This window comes from Lutra lutra, chromosome 10, assembly GCF_902655055.1.
Source record: "Lutra lutra chromosome 10, mLutLut1.2, whole genome shotgun sequence".
Taxonomy (NCBI): Eukaryota; Metazoa; Chordata; class Mammalia; order Carnivora; family Mustelidae; genus Lutra; species Lutra lutra.
Genome location: NC_062287.1, coordinates 16,345,174 through 16,367,306, shown reverse-complemented (window position 1 = coordinate 16,367,306; position 22,133 = coordinate 16,345,174). Strand labels below are relative to the sequence as shown.

General features: G+C 56.8%; 1 protein-coding gene across 2 annotated transcripts in view; it reads right to left on the bottom strand.

Moving 5' to 3' along the window:
- Positions 1-18,510, bottom strand: part of GRIK4 (glutamate ionotropic receptor kainate type subunit 4) — a 422,274-nt gene extending 403,764 nt beyond the window's left edge. For both annotated transcript variants that reach the window (XM_047693414.1, XM_047693415.1), the window contains exon 1: positions 18,373-18,510. The gene's annotated coding sequence lies outside the window, so the exon portion shown is untranslated. The remainder of the gene's footprint in view (positions 1-18,372) is intronic.
- Positions 18,511-22,133: the final 3,623 nt, after the last annotated feature.

Below are 22,133 nucleotides of genomic sequence, written 5' to 3'. Positions count from 1 at the left end.
AATTCTTTCGCTTTTTTTTTTTTTTTTTTTTTGGTCTTTTCTTTTGATTGTATCTATGAGCTGATGGGTGGTAACTAAATTCATTAATCAATCATTCTACGATGCCCACGCTGGACAGCCGGGCGGCTTAAACTTCTACCGCGAGGTTCGTCAATTACGTCTCAGTAACACTGGGGAGAAGAAGCCACCCGTCCTGGCTGGGGTAACTGTTAATGAGGAATTTCTGTAGCTAATGAGCCTTGCAGTTACACTGAGAGGGTATGAAGCACCACAAGGCTTTCTTTTTCACCCTGGGTAGTTTTCATACGCATCTTCTCTGTGTTGGGGGAAACAGTGCTATTAGATAATGTCAGTGATGGTGTATCAGCTCATGGTCCTCAGTGTGAGATCCAGGCCCTATACGAGCCTCCCGGTCAGTGGGCAGAAAGAACCAGAGCCACGCACGTGCCTTCTCATGTTAGGGAACATGGGCATGAGTCCTTTCCACGATCAACAAAGATATCCTGCATCAAGTTGGAAATTGGAACAGGTAATAATCTGGCTTTTGACAAGACTTTATTTGGATGAGATGTATTCATGTATTTTACAAAAATAAATTTTTGTAAACTCTGGTTTAAAAAAAAAAAAATCTGAGAATCACCTGAACGCCTGCCTTTCACCCAGCACCCCTCACCCATATACAATCGACCCCTAGGTTGACCCCTATTGTGTCCTCCGCGCCGCCCGAACCCCCATCCCCCTGCCTTAGGCGGCACCAGCTTTTGCACAGGGTCACGGACACACTGTTACTGCTCTCTGTGCCTGCGCTCCAGGTCACGTCCCATTCTTCCTCCATCCCGCAGCAAGAGTGATTATTTCTAAAAACAAATCTGATCGAGCTATTATTCTGTTTAAAATTTCTTAGTGGTTCTCTGCAGCTTTGGGGATACAGTTCACACATTCCAGTGCACACACATAAGACCCTTCCTAAGCTGGTACTGTGGGGATACCCCAAGGTCACTGACCCAACCCTTGGCACACCAATCCGGGGCCAGACAACTGCCGTTCAGCCGCGGGGTCTGAGAGAAACAGCATCCCTGAATTCCCACCAAGGACATGTGGGATCCGGGCTCTGCCACCACAGAGATTAAAGACCCTATTGGCTCCTGCACGCAGGATCGCTATAGGTCCAAACTAGATAATCCGAGGAAAACCCTTAGCCATGGCCCGATGTTTAGGGACTGCTCCATTGTAACTGTGATTAGCCCTTTGCCTTTTTGTTTGTTTTAAGATTGTATTAATTTATTTGACAGAGAGAGAGAGAGACAGCAAGAGAGGGAACACAAGCAGCGGGAGTGGGAGAAGGAGAAGCAGCCTTCCCACCAAGCAGGAAGCCTGATGCAGGACTCGATCCCAGGACCCTGAGATCATGACCTGAGTGAAAGGCAGATGCTTAACGACTAAGCCACCCAGGCATCCCTAGCCCCTTGCCTTATTCTTGGCCATCTCTGCCCCCAGCTCCCGCCCTGGCCCAGCCATCACACGCTGTTCCCTCTGCCTAAGATGCCTCTGACCTTTTCTTTACCAGACCATCTCCTACTTGCTCTATGAAATCAGCTCAAGCTGTATTACAGGTATTGTTTCTCCTCTGCTGCCCATGTCTGATTTCCATGTCCTCTCTGTGCACCCCCGGCTTGGTGCCTTGGCCTCCACCTCGGCCCATCATGCTACACTGTGCTATCCGTCCACTGCCCCAGCTTCACTACAAAATGCTGAACTTGGAAATGTGTTCCCTGAGAGCTGAACATAGGGCCTGGCATAAAGTGAATGCCCCCCCAAATAATGAATGAATGAATGAACGAATGAGTCAGCAAAACCAGGACTCATCCCAAAGGTCTCCAGACCTCCAAACATCTCAAAGCATTCGAATCCCGAAAGAAAGGCACCAGGCCAAGTGTGTCTTCACCTGGGTCTCCAGATACTTGAGAAAACCCTAGTTGAGGGACGAGTCGTGCGGATCCACTTGGGAGGGACTGGTGGCCGCAGGGAGGCCAAGGCCAGTGCCAGAAAACAGAAGATGCTTATTATGAAGCCAGCGAAATGAGACCAAGGTTGGGGGGTGCCGGGGAGGCGTCCACATTAGAGGAAGAAAAACGAGACCAAGCAAACCACTGAAGCAGTCGACTGAGACCGGGAAGGGAAGGACAGATTAAATCAAACCTCTGACAGGCAATCGATGCACATTCAATTAACAGTTACAATATTACTAATTTACACAAAATGTCTAAACAATACCCTTTCCCCCTCTGGGGAGATCTTGAGTCAATGCCTCCCAGTGGGTGGGACGCTCCCTGCTAACCCTGCAGGGCCACTGTGCTTACGCCCAGGGCGGACCCCACTGGGACAGCCAGACCGAGAGATCCTGGGGTGAAGGATGGGCCCGGGCAGGTGCACGGAGCTGGGACCAGGGGTTGGGGCAAGGATGTTCAGAGCACATGGCCGGGAACCACCAGAGATTCCAAGAGGGCAAAATCATTATCAGGGCAGGCATCTGAGCGGCCACAGACCCTGGCTCGGCCTTTGGAAGTCCTACTCACTGCAGCCCATGGCGCTTTGAAGGCAAAGCACCTGCCAGGTGCACTGAAGTCCATCTTCATGCTCAGGGCATCCAAAGACGGGGGACGTCTCCCTTTCGGGGTACACAGGAGAGAAAAGAGAAAGTATCCACTCCACAGGGTCACCCCAAGGTCACTGACGCAACCCTCAGCATGACATCCTTGGGCCAGAACCTCGAGGACGCAGGGTGCTGAAGGAACCAGACAGGGCTCAATTCTAACTGTGACCCTGGGTAGGCCCTCACTGCTTCGGGCCTCAGTTTCCCGCTCCAATAAAATGGGATCACACTGGTGCCCACCTCGAGGCTGGGTGAGACTTGGACAGCACGTGGGCAGAGTGCTCTGTCCAGCGCACGGTGACGTTGGGTGCCTAAGCCCTACTTGGGACAGCACTACAGAGCAGGTCCATGTGGGGGGCAAGAAGGCAAGGGAGGAAAACGCCACGCCCCCTTCCATCGTTCCGGACAGATACATACTGAAAGCTCTTGTAAGTACCACCTACACACACAGACCCCAGGTCCCCTCATATCTTCTAAGCCTTCCAAAAGCCCAGCTTTAAGCAAAGCATTTTCTTGAGGAGAGAGTGAGCACTGTCTCCAAACACCAGATGGCCCATCATATCCCTTCCGCTTGCACAGCCCTGTTTTCCCTCTTGATCCCATGACGGGCCAGGCAGGCCTCAGCATTCCCATTTTATAGATCAGCGAACTAAGTCCCAAAGAAGTTAAATGATTTGCTCAAAGTCACACAGTAGCAGGTCTTGTCTTTCTTAAATTATACTTTTTTTCCAGCCCATGATGCTCCTGAGACACAGCAAGACCAGTGAATTACAGGGACAGGGGTGCTGCCTCCCGCAGAGGGGAGGGGGTCTGACAATCAGACTTCTCGTCACTCCAAAGTGCTAGCCAGCTCTGAGTCCCCTACACCTGGGGTCCTCTGTCCCTTTCCCACATCCTCAAACATCACGGAGCCTATGGTATGTCCCTTTGTTTGTCTGAGGAACTCCTTAGGTCTCTGCCCTACTTGGGAGAGCTCAGCCTGCTCATCCAACTCAGGTTTCGGAGGTGGGGGCACCCCCTGGATCACGGGCATGGGACCCTGCAGGAAGTGCCTTTCCAAATTTCAGTGTTTAAGCACAGATGATATAAACGGCTCTTTGGGCAATAGGCACCCAGCTGGGAGATGCCGCCACCTTCGAGAAAGGCTCTCCGACAGATGTGAATATGCACACAGGGCATGCAGACAGGGCAGCGAGTGGAGAGCTGCCCCCAGTAATAGTCCTTCCCGCGCACCACCACCCCCACCCCTCCCCGCACGGAACTTGCTGGAGCTAAGTCCCCCGTCACTCTTCTCCATGAAATATCCTTCCCTGCTTCCTCTTCCCACAGACCATCGACCAATTCATTTGCTCACCATTATTTTTAAAACTCAAATTTTATTAGCAGTGGAGCATGAGTAATAAATACTAATACACTGTTTGCACTTGAATTAGCCCTGCATGTCCTGGGACCACAGGACTATTTGTCAAAGCCAGACGTCTCCCTCCCACCTGCATTTTGTGGTCAGACACAGGCCCTTCCAAGGTCATGGACTCCCAGGCGCCAAGTGAGAGCAGAGGGAGGGGGTGTGCTCTGAGGACTTGCACTTGGGGCTCCCTGATTCCTAAGCAGAGCACTTAGCTGCCTGGAAGGAAGGGCAGCCGTGGAAGGGCATGCTAGAAGACTGGGATCCCAGCTCTACTACCTACCAGTCTAGCGCCATGAAGCAAACGTGTCAGCGTAACCACTCTGAACTTCTGTTTCCTCATCTGTAAAATGGGTCAATAACACTCACCTCCCAGAGTTGCTGGGAGTGTTATATGGGCAAGCTGGCAAACGTGCACACAGCGGGGGCGGTGGCTGTGAGGGGCACAAGGGAGGAAGGGTTCTCCCTACCAAGAACCGCAGGATACCTGAAATTACCCTCACCTGGTTCCATGCACGAACAAATGAGGGCTAGCGCTCTCCTGGCCCCCAGTCCCCACAGGGCTCTTACACGCTTGGCATCTAGGCGTGTTTGTGGAACACACGTACCTCTGTGCGCCGCTGTCAGGAACTCGGTGCAGAGCAAAAAACCATGTGATCCCTGGTGCCCAGGCCGGGCTTTCGATGCCTGCCTCTAGCAGCTGCTCTGGGGCTCAGACTCAGCTGGAAAGAGTCCGCAGACAAGGGCAACCCTTCCGATGTGGGTAGGCCCAGCAAGTGGGCTCCCAAAGGAGCAGATCCGGAACCTCGCATCTCTCTTTGGCACTCAGTGCCTCACCTCTTTCCACAAACATGCAGTGAGACCCTCCCACGTGCGGGGCTCTGTGTTAGGGCCTGGGTCCCAGAAGTGGCCCAAACAGCCCAATCCAATCTCTGGCTCCCGAGAGCTCAGGCCCCAGTCAGTGAGTCCAAGCCTTAAGTGGGCAGTTACAACGCGGTATGGGGAGTGCTCCGAAGGGAAGGAGGGCTGGAGGCTTCAAAGCACCCAAGATGGGCCTCATTCAGGCTGCAGGAGGCAGCAGGAAGGGCTGCCCAAAAGAAGAGTCCATGTGCAGGAGCAAAGCAAGAGGAAGAGAGGTGGTAGAGGAAGGGGTTCCAAGCAGGGCAAACAGCATGTGCAAACATCCTGAGGTAGAGAGCCAAAGCTGCACTAGGGAGCTCGAGTCAGCCAGCTGGGCTCGATGGGCAACTGCTCAAAGAGGGAATCGCAAGGAGAGGCTCCAAGGAAGGGTCCTCATACTCTCTGCCCTCAGCCAGCCTCCAGTCAAAGTGGGTAATAGGAAAAGGTACTGGAAATAGACTGAAGACAAAATCAACCCTAAACAACCAAACTTTGCTAATGTACTCACACCCTTCCCAGCACATATACGTCCTTGCTGAGGACTGGGATATAACAGGAAGGGCTGAAGGGGTTAATCTGGGCAGGCCTCCCAGAGGAGGTGAGCAGGTTCCTTGGCTAAGAAGCTGTCTGCCCTCCAGCACCAGGAATGAAGCCACGGGCCCTCTTTTTCCCCATCTGATTGGAAACCTTGGACAACAATAAGGCTTTGTCTGGTTTGCCAGTTGCATATAAACACGAACACAATGCCACCTCTCTCCCCCTCGACAAGGCCACACGTCAGAGTGGCTTAGTCTGGGTTAGGCTGACTTGCTTCTCCAAGTAAGACAGGCAACAAAAGCGCCTGACTTCCCAATGTCCTCCCAGCCCCCAGCCCAGGGGAAGATGCCAGCATGTGCCCCGGCTCCTCCTGTCTTCTCCCAGGGAGCAGGGAGGTCTCCGAGAAGATGCAAATCCCCCAGCTGGCGGGGACAGTGTGGGAATTCACATTATGCAGAGCAGCTCCTCCCCTTGCCTCCGGCTGCTGGGAGAAATATTGGTTTTCCCTCTCTTACCTGGCAGGGATCTGCCCTGGAGGCTTTCATCATCTGCCCCCCACCCCCAGCCTCCACAGGGCCCCATCCCCACCAGCCAGGCCGTGCCCCTCGGAGACCCCTACGGCACCAGCAGCGCTTGCTACTCTCCGGACACTGCCTCCCTTCCGGCTCCTGCTGCCCATCCACCTCCATTCTAGAGGCATCTCCAGACTGGGCAGGGCAGCTGTGGCTGTTCTGCACATTCCGGCACAAGCTACCGGGCCTAGCAGAGTGGCCAAGACAACCCTGTCCAGGAGGCTCCCCCCGGCTTCCCATGCCCCCCCACCCCACCGTGAGCAGACGGACCAGGGGGTCAGGGCAGCTCTGGAGGCCCCCGTACTCCGCTGACAAGGCCGGCTCTGCAGTCAGACCTGGCCTGGGCCTGCCTCTGCTGGGGGCTGGCTGTGTGACATTGGGCCATTTATGTCCCACCTCTGAGTGTTCTCAAATGAGGCTGGTTATAAGGATTAAATGAGAAAATGCACATGAATGATGAGCAACACTGCCTAAAATGTGTCCAGCAAACACCACCTGCTATTTCCATTAATGTCACTCTAGCTCTCCTCCGGGACATTCTGTGGAGTGACCAGACTCTAGCCATGAGAACCATTTTAAAAACTTTTAAAATTGACCGTATGATATAGAAAAGTGCACATGCATCGCACACGAAGAGCCCAAGGAACTTTCCATTCGCTGGGTTCACAGATCCAGACACGAAGCGTTCCCAGTGGTCCCCAGGGCCCCCTGCTGTCCCCTTCTGAGGGAAGCTACTAGCCTGACTTCCATCACCAAAGATTACCTTGCCTGCTCCTGAATCTTATATAAATAAAGTCAGACAGTATCTAATGAAAGCACTTTCTGGGGCCACGTGAGTGGCTCTGCTGGTTAGGCATCTGCCTTCGGCTCAGGTCATGATCCCCGGGTCCTGGGATCAAGCCCTACATTGGGCTCCCTGCTCAGTGGGAGAGTCTGCTTCTTCTGCTTCTCCTTCTGCCTCTGCCCCCCAGGCTTCTGCTCTCTCACTCTCCCTATCTCAAATAAATAAAAAAGATCTTAAAAAAAAAAAAAAAAGGAAGCACCTTATGATTTAAGATGGGCTTCTATTAGATGTGACTGATTCGCTCCTCCCCCAGCCGGGGGGGACGCCTCTGCCCGGCCCTCCTCCATACCCCTCTTGGGGTCACGACTCCCAGAGAGCAGGGCCTGCTTCTGTGGATCATTCCACACCCTGCCCAGGCAGGAGGGGGCTGGCTAGAAGCTGGGGAGGGCCCCAGCCAGAGGTGGGGGGAGCAGGGAAGCAGGGCACTGGGTCCCCTGGCTTGATAAGAGGCTCCTTGCAAGTCAGAGAGGCACGAGACCGAACAAACCAGGGGTCAGGGAAATCCCGACTCTGCAAGCTGTGTGACTTTGCACGAGCTGCCTCCCCTCTCTGAGTCATTTCCTCATCTGTAAAATGAGGGTTGGCCAAAATCTCACTTGACAAATTCATCCTGCCCTGCGCCCACAGCAGACACAAGGCAAACTGGGCCCCGTCCCAGGAGCCCACACTCAGTCACAGACCCCTCTCAACTCAGTCCTGTGGCACCGCCACCAATCAGCAGAAATGGGCACGGGAGGGGTGTGTGGGGGGACGACTCAGTGGCCCCGGATGACCATGGCCAGCAGCTGGTGACCAGAGTCCCTGAGGCTCTGCTTCCACGTGGCTCATGATCATGGCCCGGGATCCAGGGCATGAAATATCATCCCCTCATCCCCTAGATCCTGGGCCCCTTTTCATGGTCTCCACACAAAGGCAGCCTCTTCCTAGTCTCCGCACCTGCATTCCCCACACCCCTCCCTGCACACCGCCCTCCCGCCCAGCTCACCCTACTTGCAAGTACCTGAATTCCAGAGTGCACACGGGCCCAGGTCACACCGGGTGTCTAGAGGAGTGCCCATGGGGCTCAGGTCCCTGCTCCCATGGCCCCTACCCCCGACTCACAGGAGCCACAGCACCCCCACTCTGATCTCAAGCCAGGGCCCCTCACCCGTGGGTACCACCCCTGCTCTCACTAAGACAGCCCCGTCCAGTCCCCCACCCCCCAACCCATCATGCAGGGCTCAGCTGGGTTTGAGGACAGTGTGAAGTGTGTACATAGGGTCAAGGTCCAGGCAGACCCCAGGCTGCTTTTCGTACTTGTTCTGCCTCATAACGGGTCATGCTAACCGCCCGCCCCCCTGCTCCCCGGTCTGAGGAAAAAATGTCTTTTGAGATCCACACAACTAACTGACTCTTCGGCCGCCCACATCTGTGAGTTAAAGCAGCCCATCCCTGCTTTCCAAAGCTAGGGCTCAGCGCAGCCCAGGGCTCCCCCATCCACGGCCTCGGCTGACAAGGAGCTCACAGACGTAGCCATCCACACCGCAAAATGTTTATTGAGCAGCTACTATGTACTGGGGCTGTCCTAGTCATTGAGAATGCAAAGCTGAGAAGCTAACAGCCCCTGAGCCAGTGCAGCAGAGACAGACATGATGACCTCTGCTGACCTCCCCAAAGTATCAGTGTGGCCTGACCCTCCCCTAGGTGAGCGGCTCCAGTGCCTCCCCTGCTCGGGGCTGGAGGCTGAACAGAGACACCTACTGGCTCCTCGGAGAAGCACAGGCCACGGAGGAGAAGACGCGGAGAGGGAGAAAGGGCAGTTACTGCTGGGTCAGAGGGAACGAATAAACCCTGGGCAGGGCTGCCGCAGGGTCCAGTGATGACAGAGGACAACGGACACAAGATGAGAGCAGCAGCCCTTCCTGGCCTGGGAACATGCAACAGAGGTCGGCTCTGTCCCAGCATGTCAGGCCCCAGCATCCCCCTCACCTCAAGGCTAACCCCCTCCCCAAAGAGGAGCAGAGGGGAAGAGAGAGCACGCCAGCCCGCCAGCCCATGCTGAGGGACATGCGCTCTCTCAGCTGACTCTCCGCTGCCTACAGAGCCCATGGCCTTGTTACTTCCAATCCGCACCCCACCTGGCCGACCGCGTGTTCCAGCCTCTTTACTCTGGACTCTGGCAGGACTCTCCCTTTTCAAAGGCGAACGGGATGGTGCTATTTTAGCTCAAATAAATGGGGAGCTTTCTCCGTCTAGTTGCCCACTCTGTACTCCTAGATTTGGGTCACCTGAACTTTCTGGCCCTCTCGGGGGGGTGGGGTAGCTGCAGCATCATCTAGCCTCGGAGGACCTCGGGGAGCCCAAAGGAGCAGGCGGTCACCTTAGGCCTCAAGCACTCCACCCCCAGGACCCAAGACCCAGTGTAGCATCTGGCAGATTCCGGATCTGTACGGGCGGGTGTAAGGGCCCAGCCACGGGGTGTGCCCACCCAGTGCCAGCCTGTGGCTGCGCCTGGCACCCCAGAGGCGCTCCTGAAACGTGTCCTGTGAATGGATGTGTGGCAGCTGCCCGCACGGCCCTGTGGCCAAGGATTAGGCAACTATCCACCCATGAGTCCTAGCCTCAGACCTCTCTGAGCTCCCCCATCATCTTCCCAGCCAGGGACCTGGTGTGGGGGAGGGAGTCTTGGACAGAAACCCAGCGAGGAAGAGCCTGGATGCCGGCTTTGCTTCTGCTCATGAGGTATCTTCACAGCCCGAGGACTGGAACAGGAAGGGGGGCAGGAGTGCCTTATGGGGTTCCCAGGAGGGGTGAAGAATGAGGACCCATGGGAAAGAGATTTGGCTTGGGAATAAGGTAAAACCTTCTGGTATTTTTTTGAAGAAAATCACTAGCATTTCCTGAGCACCTTCTCTATGCCAGACAGCATGCTGGGTGTTCTCACATGTTCCCTCATTTACGGCTGCCTCGGGAGTGGTCAAGGGCATGGCCCGGGAAGCCAAATTTACATCCTGGCTCTACCACGTACTACTGTGTCACCTTGAGCAAGCTACGCGACCTCTCTAGGTCTCTGTTCACTCATGGGGTTGGTTGTCGGTAGATCAACTTAATACGCGTAAAGCATCTAGAACGTAATCGGTGCTCGATAAAGTCAGCTTTCAGAAGATGGGGAGGAAGAGGAGGAAGGGGAGAAGTGACAGCTGGGGCTGGATAACTAGCCAGTGGGGATTCTGTGTGTAGATGAGAGGAGAGTATCAGGTAGGACGCTGAATGAATGCGTTCAAGTTCGTTCCAGGGGTAAGACTGTTTTTCAATGCCCTCCCTGGATTTCAGTTTTCCCAGCAATAAAATAGGCATTATCATTTCTGAACAAACATTGCTTCATTGTATGGAATATTCTCCACCTTGGGAAGAGCAGGTAGGCCCAGATCCACTGCCTCCGCTATTTGCAAGAACCACGGGTGACCTTCAGAAGGCACCTTCAGAAGAGCCCCTGGCAGGGGCCATGGGTCCTGGATCCCGATCTAAGCCTTCAATCGAGAAACACTGGTTTTCAGCTAGTTACGGAAATTCTGGGAGTCTGAGATGATCATTCCTAGCAGCTCTGTCCACCTCTGAGAGCGATCCTTGGGGCAAGGGCGGAAATCATCAAGAACATCATAAGCACTGAATGTGGGATACCCACCAGGAAGAGGCATTAGCAGCTTCAGCATAAGGGCTGATCGTCTGATGGAAACTCAGGAGCAGCGAACAGCTGGTGAGAAACTCCAGAGCCATCCTCAGGAAAGGACTCCAGGGGGGCTTCTGGCCCTCCCTACGCCCACTCCGGTCTTCTCTAGCTCGGAAAATGTCTCTGCTGCCTCCAGAAAGACATCCCCAAATTCCTATCCCATCACCAACCCTGCTGGGGACATTCTGTCGTGATCATATGAACGCAACTAGGCCAAGGAAGATGCTGGAAAGATGAAAAAGCACCACTGTGACAGGAGTGTCCCAACAGATTTCTTCCAGAGCTACCCCGTCATGCCTCTGAGAGTCCAAGACCCCAGCAAGACCCCCCAACTGATGACGCAGGCAGCCTCGCATGCCAGCCAGCTGGACCCCGGTGCACTAGAAGGAATGGTCTGGGCAGGGCAGGGCAGGGCTGCTGCGACCTCAAGGAGCCACGTGTCCCCCCGAGTGCCACCAATCCTCAAACTTTTCATGTCATGAGAGAGTCTCATCCGCGGTTACTGTCTGCCTCATTCCAGCTTCCACCCCCGGCTCTCGCCTGGACGGCCTCTGTGGGGGAAGAGACTGGCCCATGATTCAGGGCCCGCGCAGGAGCTCTGAGGAGGGAAGCCTTTCCCCGATTCCCCAGTAGTGCCAGTGACCGCTCCTTCGGGGCGTCAAAGAAATCAGGTCAAGGAAAGACAAGCCAGAGAGTGTGTGGAAGGTCTGTGCTTCCCCCGTGCCTGGCCTCCCTGCCTATGAGATGAGGAACAGGACAGTGAGGGGGCCAGAGGGGGACCTAGGAAGTCAAGGGACAGTCAGTGCCTGTTTCACAGACACACACATGTGTACACATGAGCACATACCCTCACAGGCACACAGAAACTTCTGACCCCTAGTTTGAAATCAGACAGCCTGAGGGGCGCCGGCCGGCTCAGCTGGGTAGAACACCCAATTCTTGATCTCAGGGTCGTGAGTTTGAACCCTGTGTTGGGGAGAGAGTTTACTTAATAACAAGAAAATAGGGGCACCTGGGTGGCTCAGTGGGTTAAAGCCTCTGCCTTCGGCTCAGGTCATAATCCCAGGGTCCTGGGATAGAGCCCCGCATCGGGCTCTCTGCTCAGCGGGGAGCCTGCTTCCTCTTCTCTCTCTCTCTCTTTCTGCCTACCTCTCTGCCTACCTGTGATCTCTATCTGTCAAATAAATAAATAAAATCTTAAAAAAAAATAACAAGAAAATATATATATTTTTTAAATTGGACCGCCTGGGTACAAATTCCAGCTCTGCTTCTTACCAGCTACGGGACTTTAGGCTAATGAATCATCTCCCCGAATCTCAGCCTCCCTGCCTGTGAAATGGGTATAACAGAAGGCTAAGTAGTGCCTAAACTAATCATAGTACCATAAACCGTATCCCAAAGCTTAAAGTTAGTAAGGGGATAAACAAAGATACTATATGGGAAGCACTTTGTGTCGTGTTTGGTACATAAGAGGCATCTGAAAAATACTCACCATTACCATTGCCATAGGTGTTGTTGCTGTCAACTAATCTGTCCACCTAACGAATATTTACTGTATTTACCTACAATGTGAGCTTACCACCAGACACAAAAACACAGGCCGTCTCCTTGACCATGAGGGGCTCCTAGTCTAAGCGCCTTAGAGAACTAAGCTGTTCCTGGTCAGTGCCAATCCGATTTTGTTTGGATGCCAAGATGGGACCAAGTGGGTTACAGACGTCTCTCTTTGCCTGTCCCCTAGCTCCTGCGTGGAGGGCCACGAAGCCCCCCAAAAGGGATACAGGCCAGGGAGCCTGGAGCCCCGGGCTGATGCCCCAGCTCTGCCACTGCCCACCTTGCAACTTGGACCAAGTGACTTAACCACACCGAGGCCCACAGGGCCGCACCCAGTTCCCACGGTCTCACCAGCCTCACCAGGGACAGCATTCCGCAGCGGCAGATGAGCCGAACTGGGCTAGGAGAGACTCTGTGAAGATGAAAACGTAATCGTACTTGTAATAGCGACAACTGTGACCATTCCCGGGCGCTCAGTCACCTGCTGAGGGTTCCTTTGGCCACCATTATGCTCCTTAGCTCGCAGCCGGACAGCTGCAGGAGCCAGGACTTGAATCCTGCGCAATCTGAGCCAGCTGTGGCCGACCACGACCCCAAACAGCCTCTGGGGGAGGGACAGTGGTGTTGTACCCCGGCCACCCAGAAAGACAGACAGCAGCCCCCAAAAGTGACAGCCGCACTACACTCCTGAAACCCAGTCTCCCTACCCAGGAGCCTCCAGGCTGGATGGCCGCAACTGCCCCAGCCGCCCCGCGGTGTGCGGCCGTCCTCCGCTCTTCTTAAAATTTTCTTTTTTATTAAGTGCACCTTGTAGCCAGGCTCTCACTTACACATCTTAACCTCCTCTGGGCTATTGATTTCTCATTCTATTAAATCCTCTTCTTTAACTCTGGCCCTTAAACTCCAATTCTAAACATGTGTTTACTCCACAGTCCCTTTCCCAGGCCGCCGCTGTGATGCCCTGTCCTGAGGGTCGCTCCCCCCCTCCCCACACCCCCTCCCTTTGCCCTGGAGCCTGCCCGAGACTCTATCCCTGAGATGGAGTGTGTTATATGCCTGAGATGACAGAGGTCACAAAGAGTAAACTGAGGCATCAAGAAGTAGCCTGGATTCTGATGGGGGGAGCCCCAGGACACCCCATTCCTGGACGCCGGAGGTCCCCCACAGTCTTCCGGTCCCCTCCTCACCCACCATGTTCCACCAAGAATTTCTCTCGGTAACAAACATTTGTTAAACATGACTTGGGGCCACTTGAATAAGACAAATATTTATTTAGCACCTGCCCAGGGCACTGGGGACACCCCTGTGAGCGAGGCTGGAGGGAAGCTCAGCCCAGGAGCCCCTGGAGGCAACAGACCGGGGAGTAACTTCTAGCAGGAGTCCACAGGCCACCCAGGCTCCCTCCCCCAATGCTCCCGGGCCCACACCTGCCTCCCAGCGCTTCTGGGAACACACTCCTCGGCTTTCCCTCAGGCCCGCTTCCCCTTCTGGCTTCCCCGTGTTTCCGAAGTGGCATCACCATCCTGGGGAGCCTCCCGGGCTCCAAATCTCCAAGTTCTCAGCGACACTTTCTGCTGCCTCGTCTGCTGTTTCCAATCTGTCCCCACGGTCTGCTGTTCCTTGGAAATGCCACTCAAATGCACCCCTCCCCTGCTGACAGCGCCCCCAGCCCTCAAGCCCTCTCTGGGCCCTCACTCATCGGCCTACCCAGGAGGCTCCCCACCCCCCAAGCCCCAAGCAGCCAATGAACCTCTTCTCTTCGGCTTTCAAGGTCCTCTTGAATTGTTAGTTCTACCCTACGCCTGCCCACCCTGACTCCCCGAAGACAGGACCCCTCAGTCCCGTCCCTACCCATCACCCACCCCTCAGGCCGCCCCTGTCCCCCCCACTGCACCTGGGCAGCCTTCCTCATCGGCTAAGTCCTTCCCCGTCCTCGCTGACCTCCAGCCCCACCAGACCACCAGCGTCCACGGCAGCCTGAGCACATCCACTCACCCCTCCTAGTCCCATCCAGGGCGGCATCCTCCTGTGCTGCCCCCCAAATCCTTAACCTGCTTCGCTGAGCCCTGCCTCACTGAGGAGCCCCCCGAAGACCCAAACACTGCTTATGTAAATGACTGAGGTGTTGAGTTGTTCCAAGAAAACCTGTATCAGATCTTTCTATAAGGAACCTCTCCCTCCCATTTTTAGGCCCACGTATAAGGGAAGGAAGGGGCGGGGTTCTGGAGCGCTCCCCGGACCATGGCGGGGCTCAGAAGGGCTCCCTGTAGGCCCCCTTTCCTCATGGGTAAACATGGAGCTGGGGTGACTGTGAAATGAGTGGCGTGTGCGGTGTTAAACCGATTCCCTCCTTCCTTCCCACGATTTACCTTGGCCTGCTACTGTGGCATAAATTGCTTTTTCGTGTTGGGTTTGTTCAGTGTAAGGCATACCCTATTTTATGTAACCAAATGTTATAATCAAGCAACAACTATTTCTTCCACTCCCACTATAAGCAGGGGCCAGTGCATGGGTACGGAAAACCGGGGCACGGAAGGACAAACTTCAGGCACCAGGCAAAGGCCTTGCTCCTCAAGGGACCTGCCTTCTGGGCAGGGAGACCAACAGATCCCCCCAAGGAGGCAGGGTGACAGGAGCCCTCCATGTGGCCTTCCCATTGACAGATCACGTGCCCCACACAAACAGAGCCATGATGACAACTAGCCTCTCGGGCAGGTGAGATGGTCCCCATTTTACAGGTGAGACAAGTGAGGCTGAGAGAGGTTAAGCAGTTTGTTCAAAGTCACCCAGAGAGTGACAAGAAGACAGGAAGCCTGATCTGCCCGTCACTTAGCCCTGGGTGAGGGCAGGCGGGGCAGAGAGGGGGATCAGGTCCAGAGGCCTAAAACAGGGCCACAGGAGGAGGGCCGTAAACTCCAGCTACCCCCAAGGAACAGAGTCCAGGAGCTGCGTCGGGGTGGGGTGGGGGGGACAGCCCTGAGGCTCCTGAGACCTGGTCACGACGCATTACAAATGCCATCTTCCTGGGAAAGCAGGTGTGGCAGCAGGGTGCCTGGAAGCAGAGCCCGCAGGCCACCCACGGAGGAGGCTGTGTCCCCATCACCCAGGGGCTGAGCCCAGCATGGGGCAGGGGCAGTGCGAAAGGAAAGGTCAGGCCGGGCACCAGAAGTGCTAGAAAGAACTGAATGCCAAAGGGATAAAGCGCCCAGGAGTGGGGTGGAGGAGACGGAGGAGGAAGACAGAGCCTGCGGGTCTGCGGTTTCCAGACCAGTGTCTGGAAGAACCTGGAACTCTCTGTGGGAGGCAGTTAAGAGGAATCTCGGGGCTGTCCGGACATCCTCCCCCTCACCCCCCACCCCACGCCCCTGCTGCCGCCACGTGGGGGAGCCCCCAGTCTAGGGGCTGAGAATGCAGAGCCAAGAATTAGCCAGATCCAAGACCTTGGTGGGGGAGGCAGTGGGGACCACTAGCCAGCCTCCGCGGGGAGGGGAAAGTGTGGCGCTGACCCTGGAGAAGGTGAAGGGGAAATGAAGCTCCAGACAGGGAGAGGGAGGGCCGAGCAGCAGAGACCTTCACCGGCAACAAGTAGCAGGACCCGAGCACTGGGCCGGGAGTCCAGAGGCCTCCTGTGTGGCCGCAGAGCCTTGGGCAGGTCACCTAAGCTCTCTGGACCTCAGAGCCTGGGGGGACCAGTGATACCTCCTTAGAGGACGACAGTGCAGATGAAATGCTTGTAGGGCCCTCGTAGAGATCAGATGAAGTAATTCTCCTAAAAAGCATTTGGAAAACTGCGGCGCTCATCACACACATAAGGGATTCGTACTCTGCAGAAGTAGCGGCAGAGGCTTTCTTCCCACACAGTCCCTGCCACGGCCCACCCCCCACCAGCCGCACAGCACCCGCCCCTGCCACCCCACTCCTCTGCTTTTCCAGCAGTGTCTCTCCTCACCCAGGACAGGTCCTCCTGCCCGTCTTCCTTCCTCCCATCAGGTCTGGCTCAGACCCGCTCTTCAGGAGTCCCCCACATCCCCTCATGAGGGTCCCCACTTCTCTCCCACTCCTCCAAAGTTCCTCTCCATCCTCGGGGAAAACCAAACTGGAAAGCCAGACTGGGACACAGACCCAGGCTCTGGGAAGAACTTTTGGTGCTGATGTAAATGTCAGCCAATGATCAAGATGCCTGGGGGAGAGGGCAAGAGGGGGAAAACAAAGAAAAACCAGAATGTCCTCCCCAGCGCCCCTCCACTCACTCCCCCCCTTCCCCACCAGGCACTGCCAAGACCTCCAGGGACCAGCCTTGCCTCCGGTCTCAGGTGGCAGGCCCAGAGGAGGGCTAGGAGATAGAACCAGCCAGGCGGGCAGGCAGGAGGCTGGTGGGCAAGCCCGGGCCACAGCTCCCCATGGAAGTCTCGCTCCGCAAGAAATGAACAAAATACGGAAAATTAAACAAACCCAGACATTGTAATGTGTGCATATTAGATTAACTCTCCAAAGGGTCGCGACCTTGAGGAACACATTCAGCCAGTGAGGAAAATAATAAACCTGATTAATGATGAGGCATGGGCTGCAGCTTCAGCAAATACAACCCGCCTGAGGATGCCCAGTGGAGTTCCTGGGGCTTCCTTCCCTGGCTGGGGGTGGAGGGGGGAGTGGAACCCAGCTGACCTCCCCAGGCCCCTCACGCCAGATCACAGGAGCACAGACACTCGGGGGACAAAGTGGGACCACAGTGCTCTCTCAGATGTCTACTGCCAACCCAGACAGCCTCTGTCATAAGGGATGCCAGCTGTTGGCAGGTGCTCCTGGAAGTGTCACTGTCACCCAGGTGACCCACAGGGAGCTTAAGGGAAGGTAGCTCTCTGTTCCTGGCAGGACTCCGGACTCCGGGCCAGCCCCCAGGACCATTCAGTCTGGTATCGGAAGGGCCCGGGCCATGCCCAGAGCTCCCCATCTTCTTTCCAGACAACCCAGGCCCTTGGGAGACATGCCCAGGAGGGCCACTGGAGGGAGGCAGGGAGGTGGCACCTCGTGGCATCACCAGACAACAGCACCAGGGGGAAGATGGCAGCATAAAGTAAAGATGCCAAGAGCTGTGCAGCCAAAGGTCCAGCGGGGGAGAAGCTCGGGCCGCAGCGCCCCACCACTGCCAGGCAGGCCGGCTGGCCAGAGGGCCCCGGCCCAGCCCCCCACCGCCGCCGCCCCCGCCCACTGGCCAACTCTCCCCGGGCTCCGGCTCCTCCCCTCTCACTTTCTTCAGCTCCAGGGAGCCAGGGAAAGAGACACAGGTGCTCTCGGTGCCTTGAAACCCCTGTCCCAGCTGTCGCAAGCCGGCCCTCCACCCAGGCCAGGTCTGAGCAGCTCACCGCTCTGCCAGTCCTCACCGGAGAGAATCTCAATCAGCTCCCCTCCCCCCCTCCTTCTCAGCCCCCTCCCCCATCACACGCCCAAATGCAGGTCTCCAGAGTTTCTCCCTCACTTCCCACTCGGGTGAACTAGGGTGAGATGGGTGGGAGCCTCATTAGTCCAGGGAAAGAGGGTCATTTCTGATAGGACGCCGGTCCCCCGAAGCGAGCCCGGCGTGGAGGATGGGGGTGTGGTGGTGGCCGGAGTCCAGCGCAGGGGCAGGGGGCAGCGGAGGCAGATGGCAGCGAGCAAAGAGGGAGGGGGGCCTCGTGGGCTCCGGGGCTGCGCCGGGATGGGGCAGAGCAGCCGGGGCCGGGCGGGAAGCAGGGGTGACGGCGGCTGGGGGAGCGCGCCGGCGGCGGGCAGGGGCCGGCATCCCTGCAGGGGGCAGAGGCAGGGCGGGGAGTTGCACAGGGGAAGGGGAGGACCAGCGCGGGAGGATCGCGAGCCCGGGGAAGGGCTGCGGAGGGAGAGAGACGGGGATGGAGACTGGAGGAACTACGGGAGCGGAGCGATGGGGGTCCAGAGCCCGGGAGACGCAGGGATCCGAGGGCAGGGGACCGGCGGGCTGAAGGCGGGAGAGGGGAGGCAGGGCGCCGGGGAGGCGGTGGGGGCGGGGGGCAGGGAAGGGTGCGGGGCAGTGGCCCCGAGGGAGCGAAGAGGCAGAGACGTCAGAAGTCGGGGGGACGGGCGCGGGAGGGGGCTCGCGCGGGGCCCGCGCGGCCGGGACGCGAGGGGCGCCGGGGGCAGCCCAAGAGGCGGGCTGGGGGGCGCCGCGGCGGGCCCTGCCCTTACCTGGGCGGCTCCGCACGCCGGGGGCTGAGCTGGGGCCGGGCCGCCGGGCTGTTGTTTTCCGGTTCTCCCAGCTTCCGCAGCAGCCGCGGCGGCCCCAGCGCGATCCGCCGGCAGCTGAAGGCAGTCTGTGTCCGGCTGCGAGCGAGCGGGGAGCGGGCAGCGCGGGAGGAGCGCGGCCGAGGCACGGGGCGCCGCCCGGCGGCCAGCGCTGGAACTGCGGCGGCCCGCGCACGCCGGCCGGGGGGGCGCCCCTTCGGGGCCGGGTGGCCGGCAGCTCGCACGCCCCCGGCGCCGGCTGGGGGCCTCGTCCGGCGCGCCCGGAGCCGAGGCGCAGGAGGAGCGGGCCGGCAGCGGGGCCGGGAGGCCGGAGGCAAACTTGACGCCGCCCCGGGGGCCCCGGGGCCGAGGCCGAGAGGGAGGCCGGGGCCGGGGCGCGAGGGGCGCGCGCAGCCGGACGGCCGCGGGACGCGGGGCGGGCGCTGCGGTGTAGTGCCCTGGAGGCGGGTGCGGGGGAGGCACCCCGGCGCGGCCCGCACCCTCCACCGCCCGGCGCGAGGGGGCAGTCGGTCCCGGCCCCCGGAGTTACAGCCCGGCCGGCTTCGGCGGGCAAAGGGCGCCCCCTGGTGGGACTTGGGGGAACCGCGCGGGGGACGAGCGTGCGGGGTTGCCAGAGACTGCGGCCCCGCGGAGGCGAAGATGGGGAGCTGGAGGCTCCGTGCGGGGACCGGAAAGCGAATTGTACCAGAAAGCCAGAGAGACCCCGCGCCCGGGTTCCAGGGCGCTGTTTGACGAGTACAAACATCTTGGGAGGAGCTGTCTCCTCGTGTTACGGATGAGGACCCCAAGGCCAGGAGAGGAGCACAGTCCAGCCCAGAGCCCAGGGCCCCAAGTGAGCGAGGTAGCGAGAGGCAGGACCGGGAGGGCAACCAAGCCGTCTGACACGCAGTCGGTGCTTGGTTTGCTACAGCACAGCTGCGCCCAGGAGGAAGCTGGGGAAGGAGATCCAAGGCCTTGTGAGGTCCGCAAACATCGGTCCCTCTTTTCCACCACACACGTTGGCCTTGGGCTGACAACCGAAAGGATCACAGAGCCCTCCCGCCCTCGGGGCTGCGGCCCCCACACCCACAACCTGATGGGACCCTCGGTGAACAGCTTGTTCTCAGCCTTGGCGGTTGGGTCTCGGGCTTGAAGGGACAGAACACTGGTTGGCACGGCACTCCCCATGGAGGGTTGGCCGCCCGCCCTTGCCACCTCCCTGCCACCCAGACTGCAGGCAGCAGTGTGGCTCACAACTTCCCATCCCCCACCTCCCCACACCGGCTGGGATCATGCTCCCTGGGGAGGACATTATTTAGCACCAACCGTGTACCTCGACAACAGCAGGTACACACTGTCTTTCCAATCACCCTCGCATCAATTGGCAAGGTGAAACTAGTCCCCTTCCTCAGAGGAGGAAGCCGGCAAGGCAGGCCACAGGGGTGAACAGGCTACACAGAAGGAAGTTCTAATTCCAGCTCTAGTCCCTCAGGCCGGGAGTCATTTGCCAAATGGGCAGAAGGACGGCCCTGAGCCCAGCAGAAAGTACACTGGAGGGATCCCTGGGATCCTATGCAAGAGACTTCGCGACCCTCTGCTTCCGTTTCCACATCTCTAAACACGAGAAAAGCAAACTAAATAATCTCTAAAGTGACTTCCAACTGTGAAATTCCAAGCATGGATCCCGGGCCCCTTTTCCAGGAACAATGCAAGGTCAGTAAGACCGTAGAAGCTTAAGGGTTTGGGAGGAAAAATACTGTGTGAAACTCTTCATCTTATTCTTTTGCCTGGTGAGCTCATCCTATTAACCAAGGAGGTGGTAAGGAGCTTTGGACAAGGTCAGACAGATTGCTGATGGGTCTGAAGTAGCCCCCGTTTCTCCCTTTCCTGCAAGGATGAGTCTGTCTTGCCCCTCAGGGCTCTAACCATAGAAGCAAGGGACCATCTACAAGGCCGGGGGGGGGGCGGCGGCAGGGCCAGAAAAGCCCACCGGCAGCCCCATGCTGGGGTTTGTGAAGGGACAACAACCTCCCTTCTTCTGCTCTCAGCTGATGAGCGGTCTGGAGTGCTCACTGCTCTCCGTGTTCTTTTCTCCTGAATGTCAGTGCCACTTGTCCCTCAGAACTTGATTCCAGACAGGCTAAGTTCCCCAGCTCAGCTGGGGTTGGGGATGGGCTGCAGAGGTCAGTCCAGACCATTTGGGGGATTCCCGAGGAGCTGGGAAATGGGGCACCCCGCCCAGAACTCCTCAACTGAAGCATCTGTCCCAGCCAGGGTTCAGCAGTGCCTGCGCACCATGGGGAAGTCTCGCGGACCTGAGTTCTTTGGGGGCTGGAGTGCACAGGAAGGAGTCTGTTCTCCCACGTTTATTGATTGGTTCGTCCTCCTTTGTCCACAAAGAACACATGATCTTAACTTTACCGACCGTCTTTTCCAAAGGTCCCTGTGAAGGCTCATCACAAGTGCCTAGTGAACCCACTGCATCAGTAGGGCCAACTGAGGCCTCCAGTGACCAGGTGACTTTTGCATACTTGACCTCGGGGGACATGCCATCCCTCTGTCACCATTTCTTAGCGGCAGTCTCTAACAGATGTCCCTGCCTTCAGATCGGCCCCCTAGCACCCCACAAATGTCTGCCCAAGTGAGGGATCTAAAACGAACATGACTGCTTAGCACCTCCGCTTAAAACCCTTCCATGACCCCATGTGGCCTATAAAGTAAAATTGAGTCCAACACACCTTGGCACAGCGTGTCAGCCCACCCATCGCGCACTATTGCCCACCTCCTGCTCCATCAATGCCAAGCTGCCCACAATTAGTTCCCTGGTCCTCCTGTTTTATGCTTCTGTGAGCATTCTGTCAATGTTAACACATTGATTTTGGCCCGGAAGGTCCCTAAACCGCATCCCCCTACACACACACACACTCACACACACACACGCACGCACACACACACGCACCCAAAACTCAGTTTAGGAATCTCCTCCTACAAGAAGCTGCTCCCCTCTCTAGAATTCTCTTGCACTTATTAGAGCTTATGGTTACTTACTCCATTCATGTCTGCGTGCGCTTAAAGACTACGGACTTGTTCCCCTGGATTTATTTTTAGCTTCTTCCTTCTTTGTATTTTCCTCAGGTATACCCACAGAGCAGAACAGTTGTTCTTAAATTTACCTACCACCTCTTTTCTAAAGATCCTTTTGAAGGTTAATCCCAAATTCGTAATGAGAGTACGGACTTTAAAAAAAATCTATATTAACAACAGAATGCCTGGGATTGTAGGTGCCCAGTAAATGTGCCGAATGAATGAACCAGCATGAAGTAGGGGTTAGTAAGGTCTGCTATTCTGGCAAATCGAGTTTGCTTCTGTCGCTGGTCTCCATGAACCAGATGAGACTTCCTGACGGGCAGTATAAACCACTGGTCCCTGCTAAGTTCACAGCCTTTACAGACCTAAGCTGAACGTAGGGTTCAACTTGAGGGCCTTGTGGTTGAAGACAGCAAGAGCCTGGCCAAGCATCCTTACCGCCCCAGCGTGTCAAATGCAGCAGCCCCGCTGGAGGACCGCACTCAACTCCAGATTAAATGACGTAATTCTCTGTCCTTCTTGCCTGTCTGGGGGATACATGGTTCCCTCCTAAAGGAGAATGTCTAACAGGACCAGATGAGAAGCAGAACTGAAATGAGAAAGAGAATCGTTCTTTGATTTTACCTTGATTTTTTTCT